The sequence below is a fragment of the Ascaphus truei genome, chromosome 1, assembly GCF_040206685.1.
Source record: "Ascaphus truei isolate aAscTru1 chromosome 1, aAscTru1.hap1, whole genome shotgun sequence".
NCBI lineage: Eukaryota > Metazoa > Chordata > Amphibia > Anura > Ascaphidae > Ascaphus > Ascaphus truei.
In genome coordinates this window covers 168,075,840-168,090,999 of record NC_134483.1, presented here as the reverse complement: position 1 = coordinate 168,090,999, position 15,160 = coordinate 168,075,840, and positions in this window count along the sequence as shown.

The following is a 15,160-nucleotide window of genomic DNA, read 5'->3' as shown; positions in this document are numbered from 1 at the left end:
ATCTAATGTCCCCTAACCCTTTAATTACCTTAGTGGTTAATAACTGCGATAGTAATTAAGGGGTTAACCCACCCTCCCCTGCTACCCACACACCAGGACCCACTATACCCACCCTGTACCCATTGAGTGGCAGAGTAGTACATCATACCCATATAATATAGGCATGATAAGCTACTATAGCAGTCAATGGTCACCCTAATACAAAAGCATGAATGTCCAAAATGCACAATAATCAAACATATACAACAAGATCCTAAACCTCCAAAATCAAAAATTAAAAGCACTAGCCAACCAATCAATTACCTAAATAAAACCACTACCCAATCAATTAAAGAAATAAAACCACTAGGCATTCAATAAAATCATTAAAACCACTAGGCAATCAATTACCTAAATCATACCACTAGCCAAACAATACATGTAATACATAAAAGCAGTAAGCAACACAACAATTAATTAATACAACCACTAGACAACAATAAATGAAAACCAGTAGCCAACAAAATACATCATTTAATAAAAACGCCAACCAATCTGTCCCCCAAAAAATACACAAGCCATCACAATTCAAAACAATTTAATCTAAACAATAAACAGAAATAGAGAATATAACAGTCAATAGAAGAAATGCATTTGGCGTAAAATGCATTGGCTACCACTGTATTCATCTGTACCATAAACAGGCTCAGATTAATACATTATCAGTCAATGGGCAATAAAAAACATTAAAACAAAAATCCAATAAAAAAACCTGTAAAAATAAAAGTACATACATTCAATATTTATCTTACCTTTAGAAGCAAGCGTTGGCCCTCCGAATCCTGTGTAATCAGCAAGCTCTCGTACCGTGACGTCATGAATCTCAATCCAACGCCATTAATGAAGTTGACAGTAAATGCATTTTTCATGCATCTGATTCATGTCGTGGCTCTCCGGGGGTGATATTAATGGATATCAGCTCCGGCGTCTCCCGGCATAAATCCGATGCATGAAAAATTCATTTTTTTGTCTAAGTGCCGTCTCGCCTCTTAACGGCAGCTTCTCACATCCTTCTTGCCAACTTTTCCTGGCGAGGCGATTTGGAGAGGAAATCTCAATTCTAGAGTGGCGATCAGACTCGATAAGCTGATCGGGGCTACTAGAATTGAGCGAGTTTGAGAAACTGGCTATAGTGACGATAAATGGCTTATCGCTATGCGTTTGCCGATTTTTTTCTAGGCAAAAAAAAAGACGATTTTGCTCTTATCGCCGGCTTATCGGGATTTACTGAATCGCTGTAGGCTTTTTTGGCGATAAAAGGCTTATCGCTGCTTACTGCATGAGGCCCTATGTTGGTTGAAGAAGATTGTATGAAAAAGTCTTTGCATTATTTTAGTCCTTGTTTAATCCTTATTTTCATTTTTTTTTTGCAGATTTTGGCAGGCTGATTACCATCAACACCATATTTGTGTCATAAACACATACAGGGATCATGCTTTTATATGCATTCAATTGTCAATACCTGTACTGCGCATGCATTCCATACAATCCTGGCATACAGTCCGCATGTGTAGACATTTAAATGACACACATGGATTTTAATCAGGTTCCACATGGTTCCGCATGCACAGGTTCAGGTTCCGTATGCGCAGAAATGTAATAACACGTACATGCATTTTATTAAGTTTATCGGTAGTACACGGTATCAAGAACTGCGATGAACGCTTTCCGGTAGCGCGTCATTTTAACACATGTCACTCAGGATCTATTAAAACACTTACGTATAGTGCCATTGAGAACATCTCTATACATCCTAGAGGAGGACACAGGGAGGCATCATTAAACCGCAGGGAGATGTTCTGGATTTATGCCCTTGGGACATTGGCACCCAGGGGCATGAATCAAGATTGGGAGCATAAAGACTTTCTAACCTGACTCAAACTGATGAATGAGCCCAATCTTTCGTTTGATTTGCCCTATATTTTGGTCCAAAAATTTACAAAATCTAATTAGCTTTCGTTTATTTAAATGTTATTAACAATTGTTGTTGAAGACAACTGAGAATATGAATATTTAGTATCCACTGTATTTCCATCCAACATATTTGATTGGCTTGCGTTAGAGACCAGGTATATTGTTCGCACAGTCAGACAATTACTGTCTTAACTAATACCTCTATATATTGTGCATTCTTTAATGACATATGCTTATTCACAGACTATAACAAATGTATTAGTATAAATGCCAATCATTAACATTAATATTAGTTGAATATGTTAATATGATAAACATTGTAGAATAACTTTTGTTCTCAACCTATACATGTCACCTCCATTTCAGGTTTTAGATTCGCTATATAATGTTCAAATGTTTTTGTATGTCATTTATGTTTTTTGTATATTATTTAACATGTTTTTAGTATGTTAGTCTTAACCTTTTTCTTCATCCCCACATGTCTTTTGTAGCTTCCCCCCCTCCCCCCCTCCTCCCTTCCCTCCCCCCTCCCCGCCTCCCTTGTTACCCCGTAAAAGCAATGCATAGTAATGTATCGTTTATTGGGATTGATAGCTCAATGTTATTGTTTACAAGCATCACTTAGCAACGACGCTGCGTGTATCGGCAGAGGGGTCTGCGCGCTGAAGCTAGACGCGCGTCATTCCCCTCCTCTTGATACATACCCACGGCAGCAAGCTATCCCCTTCGCTGGGAGTTTCAGCCAATCAGGTCATACTTTGGCGATCTTCGCGCCAAAAACGGGGAGCGCGATGACGCAGGGGGGCGGGCTTAGCTCTTTAAAACAGTGGGGATGAATGGCGCGAATTAGCTCTATGACTAAGAACTATACCAGTCTGAAACGCGTCAGAGTGTGTGTCCCCTGTACCATGTTGTACTAATAAAATATATTTTTAACCCACACCTTGCTGGTCCGCTACTCTACTTGGCTGTGCACCGCAGGAATCCTTGGATTTCAACTTCAATTTTAATATTATTGTTACTTTATATGTTGCTGACAACACACAAAGAAGTTTCACTTACTATGCACGTGCACAGCACACACAGCTTTTTTTTAGCTATCTGAAGTTTTGCGGGGGAATAAGTGGTGGGTTACATTGAAATTAATGGGATATCATATCATATGAAATGAATGGGAATAAGGGATGGGTAACATTGCATTTAGATTAAAGACATACACATGAACACTAGCACCGCTTATCAGTACTGCAGAGTACTACCACCAATGCTAAACTTAATTTTTCCCGTTGCTGTTCAGTCACAGTCGCTGCATTCAGCAAAACACAAATAAATACAGAGGATTTAGACTTCGTTTCTCGAGGTCATGGGAACAGTAAATCTGGCTTCATCTGTAAGTAATAAATGAGGGGGTGAGAAGCATTAAAAATAACAGAACATGTCTAACTAGCAAGAGAGGGGGGACAAATAAATATCCTTCTAAGAGTGACATTACTCCTAATGCCAACAAGGTAACCTACAAAAGCAGAAATGAGGACACTGTCCATCTACAAATTGGAAAAATAAAAAGTGAATTCAAGCAAGTCGGAATATTGCATCGAAATGCATTTTTTTAATGTGCAGTGTCTTTGTTCATGTGCCATTACTGTATGTAAAAATAAATCTTCCACCTATTATTTAATGAACATGTTACTTGACACATATTTAGATACATTTACTCAGTGAGTGGTGCTATGCTGTATAAGCACCTTACTGCCCATTCAGGGTGAATGGGCCATAAAATCCCTTTCAGATTAGCACTGCTTAGTAAATATGTTCCAGTGTATTTAAAAGACAGACCACACAGTTTTGATGCTACATGAAAGGCAGCTGTGGCTTGTTGATAAAACAAATGAGTATTACATCTGAAGAAGATGGGATATATTATTCCTGATGAATCAAAAAGATTTGTTGGTCTGTTGCCCTGCTAAGAGCAAATTCCAAGACACAGAATTTGTGTTTTCTGGAACTCTAAGACTTCGAAAATGGTTTTCAGTTTCTTTAAAACCCTGAACAGACACAAGCGTTCCAATTAGGAATGGGTAAACGTACATGGATACATACTGTATCAGCAAATCTCATGAAATAACCCATGGGTATTGTCTTGCGCCTTTCATTAACATACAGTAGGCAATATTTCACTTTAATATTGTTGAAGATATTTCTAAACACTGAATCTGGCAGACATATGAATCGTGGTAAAATAAATGGAATAATACATCCATCAGAATGTATGTTTCAGAGTAATCACTTTCTGTTCAAATAAATGTTACTCAACAGAAACATTCCGTGGTGAATAACCTGCTGCAAGCAGGGATTAGTGACTGACCTAGGCTTCCTGAAAGGTGTCTTGCTGACATTAAGTAGTTGGTGCTAGGGCATAAGCAAACTAAGCAATTCCTGAAGGCCCTAACAAGCTGATGATACCCTATTAATTCTGAAATCAAATTGAATCCATTAAATGTAAGTGCAACTATACGTTGCTATGAAACATAAATTAGTATATTTAGCAATGTGTTGCAGGTCTAATTGGCTGCATAGAGGTTAATCTTTTTGGTGCCCTGCAGTAGCTGGTACAGCATGGACCCTAGCACACAGGTACATTATCATGGTATTGTTCATTTTCTGTGTTCTGATAAGGCAACCTCACCATTGGAGCAGTGAGGATGATCTAAATAGAAGTGGAGGGCACTCTACTTATGATTTTGCTATCAGGGGCAGACGTGGGCATGTGATCACTACTGAAGGGATCACATGGCCGCAAAGCCATAAGGTCTAGTGGCCCTCGGGTGCTGCAGGACGTCCAGCAGCTAAAAGGTTAATTGATTATTGAGCAGAACTTTCAAATCTCACCCATTTGGTTTTAAGGGCCAAGATAATTATGAGATATAATGGCCAAGGGAACTCCTTGAACGTATCTTTAGTGGGTAACACTAAAGCGCAAGAGTGTACCACTTTTTAGTTAAGTGGTCAATGGGGATGAGCAAATGTTAGAGTTTGTGTGAATAAAAAGTGAGATGACAGGTGCCCCTCAAAATGTTCCTGCTTAGGGTCACCAGAAAGCCAACACCCCCATGCTTGGTGAGCTGTAAAAAAACAAAAAAACAAAAAGAATACTGAGCATTTAACTGTATATATTTCATTAGATCAAAATGTTTTAAATAAAATTGATTGTTTTGCAAATCCATAGCCTTCCATGTGCTTTTATGGTACCTCCATGATGAACAATTGGAAATTAGTGCTAGATTTAAGTTATGGTTATCAACAACTTTGATTTTGTGTACTCATTAATGTTCCCTTCTTTGGAAAGTAGATTTATTTGTCAGATACTCTAATCGAGCACCCTTCATGAACATAAAATGGACTGGTTTAATGTGGTACGCCTACATTCAATGCAAACATGCTAAGTTTGAAATCAGTGGGAATTGTTGTTTAACAAATAACTATAGGGAATATAAAAACGAATACATTGTTTTATGTCAGTTAAAACTATGACTATTTGCCACTTAATCACTATTTTCCTTTGTATTCTGGATACCTCATGAATTAATATAAGATCCTAATTTTATCAATATACATACGTATACTGTAGTGTCTTACATTTTTGTATATTTTACTGTGCAATATAAATTGAGAAGGCAATAAAAGTTTGTGTTGTTGAAAATTCAGGATCAAACAGACAACAAAATACACACATACATATGCATGACTTTGATCTTTTGCCATGGCAACTGATAATGTAAAGTGACTTTTTAGAATTAATGCAATTTTTGAATAGGACCATGGCTTTACTTGCTTCAAGCAAATTTTTTTTTATTTTGATAACTTTTAAAGCATGACAAATCAGTAAACTTAATAAACGGCTAATAGAAAATGTTTGAGGGTCTTCAGAAGAAAATGAATAAATGCAGATGGACTGAATCAATAAACATTGTAGCTATCAGTCATATATGCAGTAAGTTCTGTGCCATGAGAAGTTAAGCTACGGGTAGTGCAGCTACTGCCATTTAGTGTACAATCCCAATAGTTCCCAGGATAGCAAGGGACATTATTAGGAAGAATATATCAGATAAACCTCCACGTATAGAAATCAGTGAGATATGTAGGTTCTTGGCCCCAAAAATAGCATTTTAATGATGAAGCACTGATATCAGTATCTGCTGCTAGAAATTAGTTGGTCTGAATCCAAAACAATGAAGGGCATGAAGAAAATCAGTGAGTGTTGACTGATCTGTAGATTACAATTGTATGATGGGCTAGGAAGGAAGCAGTGTGCTACAATAATGTGCCAATCTGTATGTTAGCTTTCATCGTACACTTGGAATGGGCTTCTTACAGCCACTTTCCTGCTCCCCATACACATGAACTTGCCATTCCAAGAGAGAAAAGTATACTTAAAATATAAATATGGCAAAAATAGAATATATTATTTAGTTCTCATTATATCTCTACTAGGTTAAATTTCCAATTTTGTGTTCGATCCTCACCTTTCTGTAGAAGTGTAATTTAATATGATGAAAATAATTTGTCAAATATGTAAATGTGTATAAAGATTGTATTCTGTTCACCCAGACCAGTACTCTGTAATGGAGGTGTCCTTGTTCTGACTGATAGGGAGTGGGACTTGTTGTTGGAGAGGGTATTCTACCCCAGTTACTTTCTTTCTTCAGTCTTTTGTCTTTTTCTATATTAAGTGGCAGGGCCATATGGTCCACATGTAATTGAGATAGCGAGGAAGCAACATATTTTGTCATTATTACTGTAATGTTGTCAATATACCTGTAAAGTATGGAGGCACCACAAACAGTACAATATTATCATTGAGGACCTCTGCATATAGGTTGAATAGCCAGGATGAAACTTGCTGTGCTCTAACTCCAGCCATGTGTGATAGTCTCTACAGTGCATTTGTATCCTAGCCACTATAGGAGGCTCAATATATAGAAGGTAGAGCATGTGGTGGACACATTTTTGTTCATTAAAAAAAGAGCACTTAAATTGTAACATCTGTAACAGGGTGTGAGTCACACTCTTCAAAGGAGATTGATCCATGTGTGGCCTGTTATCCCATGGGTACTGTGTAATAGTATAGGTCCCTACAAACCCCAAATATATACTAGACATGTTATTTATTTATTTTATTTATAAAATGTTTTACCAGGAAGTAATAAATTGAGAGTTACCTCTCATTTTCAAGTATGTCCTGGGCACAGAGTTTTAACAATACATGGTTGCATTAAACGAAAAGAGGTTATACAGTCAATTCACAGACATATCATGGACAGATAGAGTTGGAAAATTGGATACAGGGAATAAAAGGGCTTGTGAGTTTCAGACTGAAATAGAGCAGCTTTAACATGGCCAAACATCAGCGAACAGCAGCAAATGGCTCACACCCTTTAACTGCCCTTCAGCTGTGACAAAGGCTGTCCGCCTTTGGGGTGACACAGATGTAGACTGAAGGGGCTCAGATTGAATGGAGCTGTAGATTCAAAGTATTGTATTGTATGTCTTTATTTATATAGCGCCATTAGTGTACATAGCGCTTCACAGTAGTAATACATGTGGTAATCAAATAAATAACAGATAATATAAATAACAGATCATGGGAATAAGTGCTTTAGACATAAAAGTAACATTTCGGAAGAGGAGTCCCTGCCCCGAGGAGCTTACAGTCTAATTGGTAGGTAGGGAGAACGTACAGAGACAGTAGGAGGGAGTTCTGGTAAGTGCGTCTGCAGGGGGCCAAGCATTATGTATCGTGTTTAGAATATCCACAGTGCTATTCATATGCTTCTTTAAGCAAGTGTGTCTTAAGGTGGGTCTTAAAGGTGGATAGAGAGGGTGCTAGTCGGGTACTGAGGGGAAGGGCATTCCAGAGGTGTGGGGCAGTCAGTGAAAAAGGTTTAAGGCGGGAGAGGGCTTTAGATACAAAGGGGGTAGAAAGAAGACATCATTGAGAATAACGCAAGAGTCTGGATGGTGCATACCGAGAAATTAGGGATGAGATGTAAGGAGGGGCAGAAGAATGTAAAGCTTTAAAAGTGAGGAGAAGAATGGAGTGTGAGATGCGGGATTTGATCGGAAGCCAGGAGAGGGATTTCATGAGGGGAGATGCTGAGACAGATCTAGGAAAGAGTAGAGTGATTCTGGCAGCAGCATTTAGGATAGATTGTAGGGGAGACAGGTGAGAGGCAGGAAGGCCGGACAGCAGGAGGTTACAGTAATCAAGACGGGAGAGAATGAGGGCCTGAGTCAGAGTTTTAGCAGTCGAACAACAGAGGAAAGGGAGTATCTTAGTTATATTGCGGAGGAAAAAGCGACAAGTTTTAGAAATGTTTTGAATGTGAGGGGCGAATGTGAGAGAGGAGTCGAATGTGACCCCTAGGCAGCGTGCTTGGGCTACTGGGTGAATGATTGTAGTTCCAACAGTAATGTGGAAGGAGGTAGTAGGGCCAGGTTTGGGAGGAAGTATGAGGAGCTCTGTTTTAGCCATGTTGAGTTTAAGGCGTCGGAGGGCCATCCAGGATGATACAGCAGAGAGACATTCAGAAATTTTGGTTTGTACAGCAGGTGTAAGGTCAGGTGTTGAAAAGTATATTTGTGTGTCGTCGGCATAGAGGTGATAATTAAACCCAAAAGATGTTATTAGGTCACCTAGAGAGAGTGTGTACAGAGAAAAGAGAAGAGGTCCCAGGACAGAGCCCTGGGGTACCCCCACAGAGAGATCAATAGAGGAGGAGGAGGTGTTAGCAGAAGAGACACTAAAAGTACGATGGGAGAGGTAGGATGAGATCCAGGATAGAGCTTTGTTCCGAATACCTAGAGTATGGAGAATGTGGAGGAGAAGAGGGTGGTCCACGGTGTCAAATGCTGCAGAGAGGTCGAGTAATATGAGCAGAGTGTAATGACCTCTGTCTTTGGCAGCATGGAGGTCGTCAGTTATTTTAGTGAGGGCTGTTTCGGTGGAGTGAGCAGTGCGGAAGCCAGATTGTAGAGGGTCTAGGAGAGAATAGGTGTTGAGAAAATGGAGCAAGCGAGAGTATACAAGACGTTCAAGGAGTTTAAAGGCAAAAGGCAGGAGGGAGACAGGTCGATAGTTAGAAAGACAGGTAGGGTCAAGCTTGCTGTTTTTGAGTAATGGTATGACTGTTGCATGTTTGAAGGAGGATGGAAAGGTTCAAGAGCAGAGGGAGGAGTTAAAAATGTGTGTAAGCGTAGGGATTATAGTAGGAGCTAGAGGTTTTAGGAGATGGGAGGGAATGGGGTCAAGAGGGCAAGTGGTAGATGGAGAAGAGGAGATCAACAGCGACACATCCTCCTCTGAGACAGTGGAAAAAGACTCAAGAAAGGCAGGAGGAGAGTTAGGAAGAGGTGTAGGATGGGGGGAAGAAACAGAGGGGATGTTCTGCCGTATGGATTCCACCTTTTCCTTAAAATAGTCAGCAAAGTCCTGAGCGGAGATGGAGGAAGGAGAGGCAGCTGAGGGTGGTTTGAGTAGAGTATCAAAGACAGAGAACAGTCGGCGTGGGTTAGACTTGTGCATGTTGATTAGTGAAGAAAAGTAGGCTTGTTTAGCTTGCGAGAGGGCAGAGTTGAAACAGGATAGCATAAATTTGTAGTGAAGGAAGTCTGCGAGAGTGTGAGACTTCCTCCAGAGGCATTCAGAGGAACGAGTGGAGGAACGCAGCATGCGCGTGTGGGAATTTAGCCAGGGTCTAGGGTTAGAAGGGCGAGGGCGGCAGAGAGAAAGCGGGGCATGTAGATCAAGAGACGAGGATAAGACAGAGTTGTACTTTCTGACCAGGTTGTCAGGGTCTGTAGCAGAGCTGAGAGAGGAGAGGGAGGAGTGTAAAGTGGACTCAAAGTCAGGTAAGTGAATAGAGCGCAGGTTTCTGCAGAACCGGGGGGTAGATGGAGGTGGAGAAGGGGAGAAGCGAGATAAAGAGAATGAGATGAGATGATGGTCAGAGAGAGGAAAAGGGGAAATGGAGAAATCAGAGAGAGAGAAGTTTTTAGTGAAAACCAGGTCTAAGTAGTGGCCATCCTTGTGGGTGCTGGCTGCAGTCCACTGTTGAAGGCCAAAAGAAGAGGTAAGAGAAAGAAAGCGGGAAGCCCAAGGGAGAGAGGGGTCATCAATGTGGCAATTGAAGTCCCCAAGGAGAAGAACAGGGGAGTCTGAGGAGAGAAAGAAAGAGAGCCAGGATTCAAAGTGAGAGAGAAAGGCAGAAGGGGGATGAGTAGAGGTAGGTGGGCGATAGATGACCGCCACATGAACAGGGAGAGGAGAGAAGATCTGGACAGTGTGAGCCTCAAAGGAGGGAAAAGCAAGAGAGGGGGGAATAGGAAGGGTTCGGTAACGGCAGACAGAGGAGAGCAGGAGCCCCACGCCTCCACCCCTGCCATCAGGGCGCGGAGTGTGGGAGAAGGAAAGGCCACCATAGGAGAGGGCAGCTTCCAGAGCAGAGTCAGACTGAGTGATCCAGGTCTCAGTTATAGCAAAGAGAAGCAGGGAGTGAGAGAGAAAGAAGTCATGTACAGAGAGGAACTTGTTAGAAAGAGAGCGTGCGTTCCAAAGGGCACAGGAGAAAGGGAGAGAGGATGGCAGGGGATGGGTATGAGGTTGGAGGGGTTGACACCAGAAGGAGTAGAAGTTGCAAGTGGGAGGCGAGGACGAGAGCAAGTTGAAATAAGACAGGGACCAGGATTGGGAGAGATATCCCCAGAAGCAAGGAGGAGAAGCATGGATAGAAAGAGGATGTGTGAGGAGGATTTGTAGGGGTGTTTTTAGTGCAGGGGATATAGCTGTGTGGTGTCAGAGGATGCAGGTAAGAAAGGAGTTCATGTGAACTGAGAAGTGGTGAAGAAAGGAGAGATGGAGATATATGAATAGAGTTTGAGACATACTGAGGCTGGTAAAAAGAAGTGCATAATTTAAGAAGTGAAGTCACAGCAAATATAAATGGTAAAGGCAGCATCACAGCAGTAATGATGTAGTCTGGTATTGATGATATACTCCTTTCCAGCGTAGTTCAAATGCAGGAATCAGGGCCAGATGGGGTGTCCACTTCTTCCTCACTTCTTTTGAACTTCCTTTTAAACTTCAGTCCTTTGTCCTCCTGGCTAATTAACATTCCAGTGGGTGGGGTTGATGTATCACATAGTACTAGCAAAAGCAGATATTAACCCTTATCATGCTGGTTCTGTGCAAAGGGTAGCAGCACTCGGGGAACCCCATCAGGTGTCCGCCTTTGGGGCGATGCAGATGTACACTGAAAGGGTTTAGAATGGATACAGCTGTGGTTTAAATGTATCTCTAGGACCATGTTGGCAACATTAAAAGCTGGTTTGTGACTATACACAGTATATATACTTTACTGAATTTGACACCGACTTATCTGTTAGGTTATCTCTATATGTTATAATATGTATTTTTAGAGAAATCCTAAACATCTGTTTCATCTTAAAAGGGCATTGCCGTTTGCACATGTGGGCCACTTCTTTCCTTTATCCCAACTAGACGGTATGCAGATAAATTATGAGGCGCATTGTGCTCACTTATGATCAATAAACATAAACAGGGTTAACTTTTTCTAGGTTTTGATACATTTAGATAGCAATTTGCAACCACCTGCTTATCGAATTTATGCTGGATCTTAGGCCGTAAGGATGCATATGATTGTGTAGTGTCTGAGTATTTTTCTGAAGAGAAGAAGCCTTTATAAGGTCTCAAAGGTTGTGACTGTAGAGGAAGTCATCTTCAGTCTGAGCAAAAGTATAACATTTTCAGAATCAAGCTAAATCAGAGCTTTAGTCATGCAGATGTACAAGTACTGTATAGCAGGACTTTTTATGTTGAATTCAGCTATGAATGTATCAATAGATGATACTTTAATTAGTGCTTTGTTTGATGCCTCTTAAAGAGCATTTTTCAATTAAAACGTTATTGAAATAAAGGAAGCAAGTGGCTCACTAATTGTACACAAAGGGATTAATTTAAGCAGAAGTATTCATTTCAGCATGTCTGAGTATACATGTTTATACTGCACCTGTTCGGTAGAGAGATGATAAACAAGAGAAAGAGCAAGAACAATAATGTTTGCAAGAAAACTCTCCAAATTAAATAAGCTTGAGAGTGCAGTGATACATTTGTTATCATCAACATACGGTATTCTCATGTTGGAAAAAGCATAAGCAAGCAAATTGGTGATAGGTGATCTACTATAACTTTATGTTGCCTTAACCAAGACTAATTTTCCAGAAATGTCAGCTTCATGCAAATCTAGGACAGAGAATGAGGTGGAGATGGATTCTATTCACAATTGCTTAGGAAATATGAACTTAATGTCCAGCTGTTTATGTTATACTGATAAGAGGCTCACATAATCTGCAATCCACATGAAAGTCAATTTGCTGCCAAATCCCCAAAATACTATGTCCATAAATTAACCTCCTGGGTGCTCTATTGACTTACAAAGTACAGAGGTCTGGTATGAAAGAGGCCCTTATGACATACACTGCCTTTTTTTGCTAATTTTCTAGGGAATATCCTCCTTTTCTGTTCAAGTCACAGTGGTGAAGTGACATAACACTCATTTGATCACGTCTTGTAGGAGGGGGGCATGGTCATGTGGTACCGCCTACACTCCGGCACTCAAGTCCATGAAATGGGACTTGTTAATAGAGCACATGTGGAAATGTCCTGTGATTCATTGGAAAGCATGTTACATTTTTCCCAATACAAAGTACATGGGGAGCATAGGGAAAACTCTAACGTGCTTTCCAATGAATGGGCAGTTTAACAAGCATCAGAAAGATTGCGAGCACATGCAATCGTGTCTAATACAGCAGTATCACGCAAATCCTTGGCTCATCTGGTGTTTTGCTTCTCATGTCCACTCCTATTGTTTCTTCTCAACCAGCTACTTCCCCTAGAGATCAAGTGTTCCAAGCTCCATTAAGGCGTGGGAGACCATGTCCATGAGGGTCATTCAGCCTGTCCCTTCTGCTGCCAAAAAGACAAAATGATTATTTTTCATTTATTCTGTTGCATGTTTTGTGCAAATGTCAATGTGACATCTTTTTTCTTCAATTTTCCTTTACTTCCACAATCCTTGCACTGTGTACTGTATGTGTGAATAAATGTTAAGTTAATTATTTCTGTCTCTGTAATTATTCTGAGAAACAGTTCTAATGTCATTGTACACACATACTCTAGTAACAAAGCAATATATAACATATCATGGTATCTCTTACAAACATATCCTACACTACTGTACATTCATTTGAATCTCTCCAAAACATTATACTGTACAGTTTATAACATGAACTAAATTACATTTTATCAGATACATCTCTTCGTGTTTTTCTGACTGATATATTATTTATAATATATACTGTATCCTGACCTGACACATTACTATTTCAATGGAAAGTGCTACTGTAAGTGGCATACCAAAAGAATATATAAGGGAAAGACTTTATACGTGACTTTGTTATGATAGGCAATTCACAGAAATAATGTGAGGATAACGATGGTCTGACTGTGATTAACGGCTATGTTGGGTTGATCTATCTGTATGTAGCAGCCATGTTAAGGTTGGCGTGAGGTCGCACATGTGTAGAACCACCGCAGTAGCCATTTTAGGAGCGCAGGGTCTGCCCACAATTGTGCAGGCTCAGTGGACAGTAGCGGCGGCCATTACAGAGTTGCGCAGGCGCAGTGGAGCAGGCGCACATGGCCATAATGGTAAAGAGCTGTATAAGGGACTACACAGCCCCTGGGGATTGCCATATGATCCCTGTCACATGCAGCCAGACAGCCAGTAGAGTTTGCAGCTTCTCCTGCTGGAAGAAGATACAATGTTGCGTAAAGACCCTGCGAGTCAGTTGGATCCAGGAAGAGATTGGGGAAGGTAGTGTACAGAGAGCGGTGCTCTACTGTACTAGGCCACAGACACCCCAGGCCCAGGTAGGCCTCACTCTCCACTAGGTTTAGTGGGTAAGTTATAGGGTCGGCCCCTTAGGTAGGGACCCTGCCCTTAGCTGAGTGTGAGTCTAGTCAGGGGCACAGCTGCAGTGCTGTGTGCTCTGACAAGAAGAGACAGTGTTGCTTTGCAGTGCAGCACAGCAGTTAGTTTGGCAGTTTCAGGGAAGGCCCCTTTCAGTGCAAGGGGGGTTTGCTTTCCATAGTACACAGTTTTAAGTGATATCACCGGTGCCAGTTGCATGCAGTGATCGCGGCCTGAGTCTGGGCTCAGACAGGCTCTACTGCAGAGACATTCTGTGGGTGAGACGCTCCACGTGGGACACAGGCGGATACCTGTTCCTGCGTCAGACCCTTTTTGAAGATCTTTACACCCGGATACAGATGTGTGCCCGGGCAGGTATCTATAAGTGCACCAATCTCATCTCATCTACTGGGCAGCACTGTCTCACACTTGGGTGGGAGGGGACTTTGGGGACACTTGGGACTTTGGTATATGGTGTGGGGTTATCACCCATGGGGAGCAGTGTTACAGGGTGACACTGAAGTACTGTTGATGACATGTGATGTTATGGTTATGTTTCCTATACAGTAAACTGTTATATATACTTCGGTGTATGTGCTTACTGTGTATGTGGGTCCTGTGTGTGGAACATTCTACACTCCTAAAATCCTACACAGGTGGAGGCGCAGTAAGTAAGATCGTTCCAGAGGATTCACCCCAGGCTCTCACTGGCGGAGGCTCAGGCCTCCTGGGAACCTGCAGGTATACGCACCACACCTGGTAACATATAGGTTCCCCCTCACATGCACTCTATCTGCGATTGAGGTAGGGGGAATACCCGTTACATGTATTTATCATAACGTCATTCCTTGCGCTCTATTGCCCACCTCTCCCCATGTATTCCTCCCCCCCCTTTGTCTCTATGGCTAAGTCCCCGCTAGCGCTGAGCACGCTCATGCTTGGAGAGTCCTGCTTGTACGCGCCTGTGGGGGAGGGGGTGGGGGCATTGCGGGTAGTTGAGCGCGCAGGTAAGTATAGTTTTTTTGTTTACCTAAGCGACGATCGCGGGTGAGCGTGTGTGCCTGTGCACGAGCGCCACGTGTACTGCGTGAGCGGGGACTTACATATATATATATATATATATATATATATGTAAGTCCCCACCGCAAGCACTGCCCGCT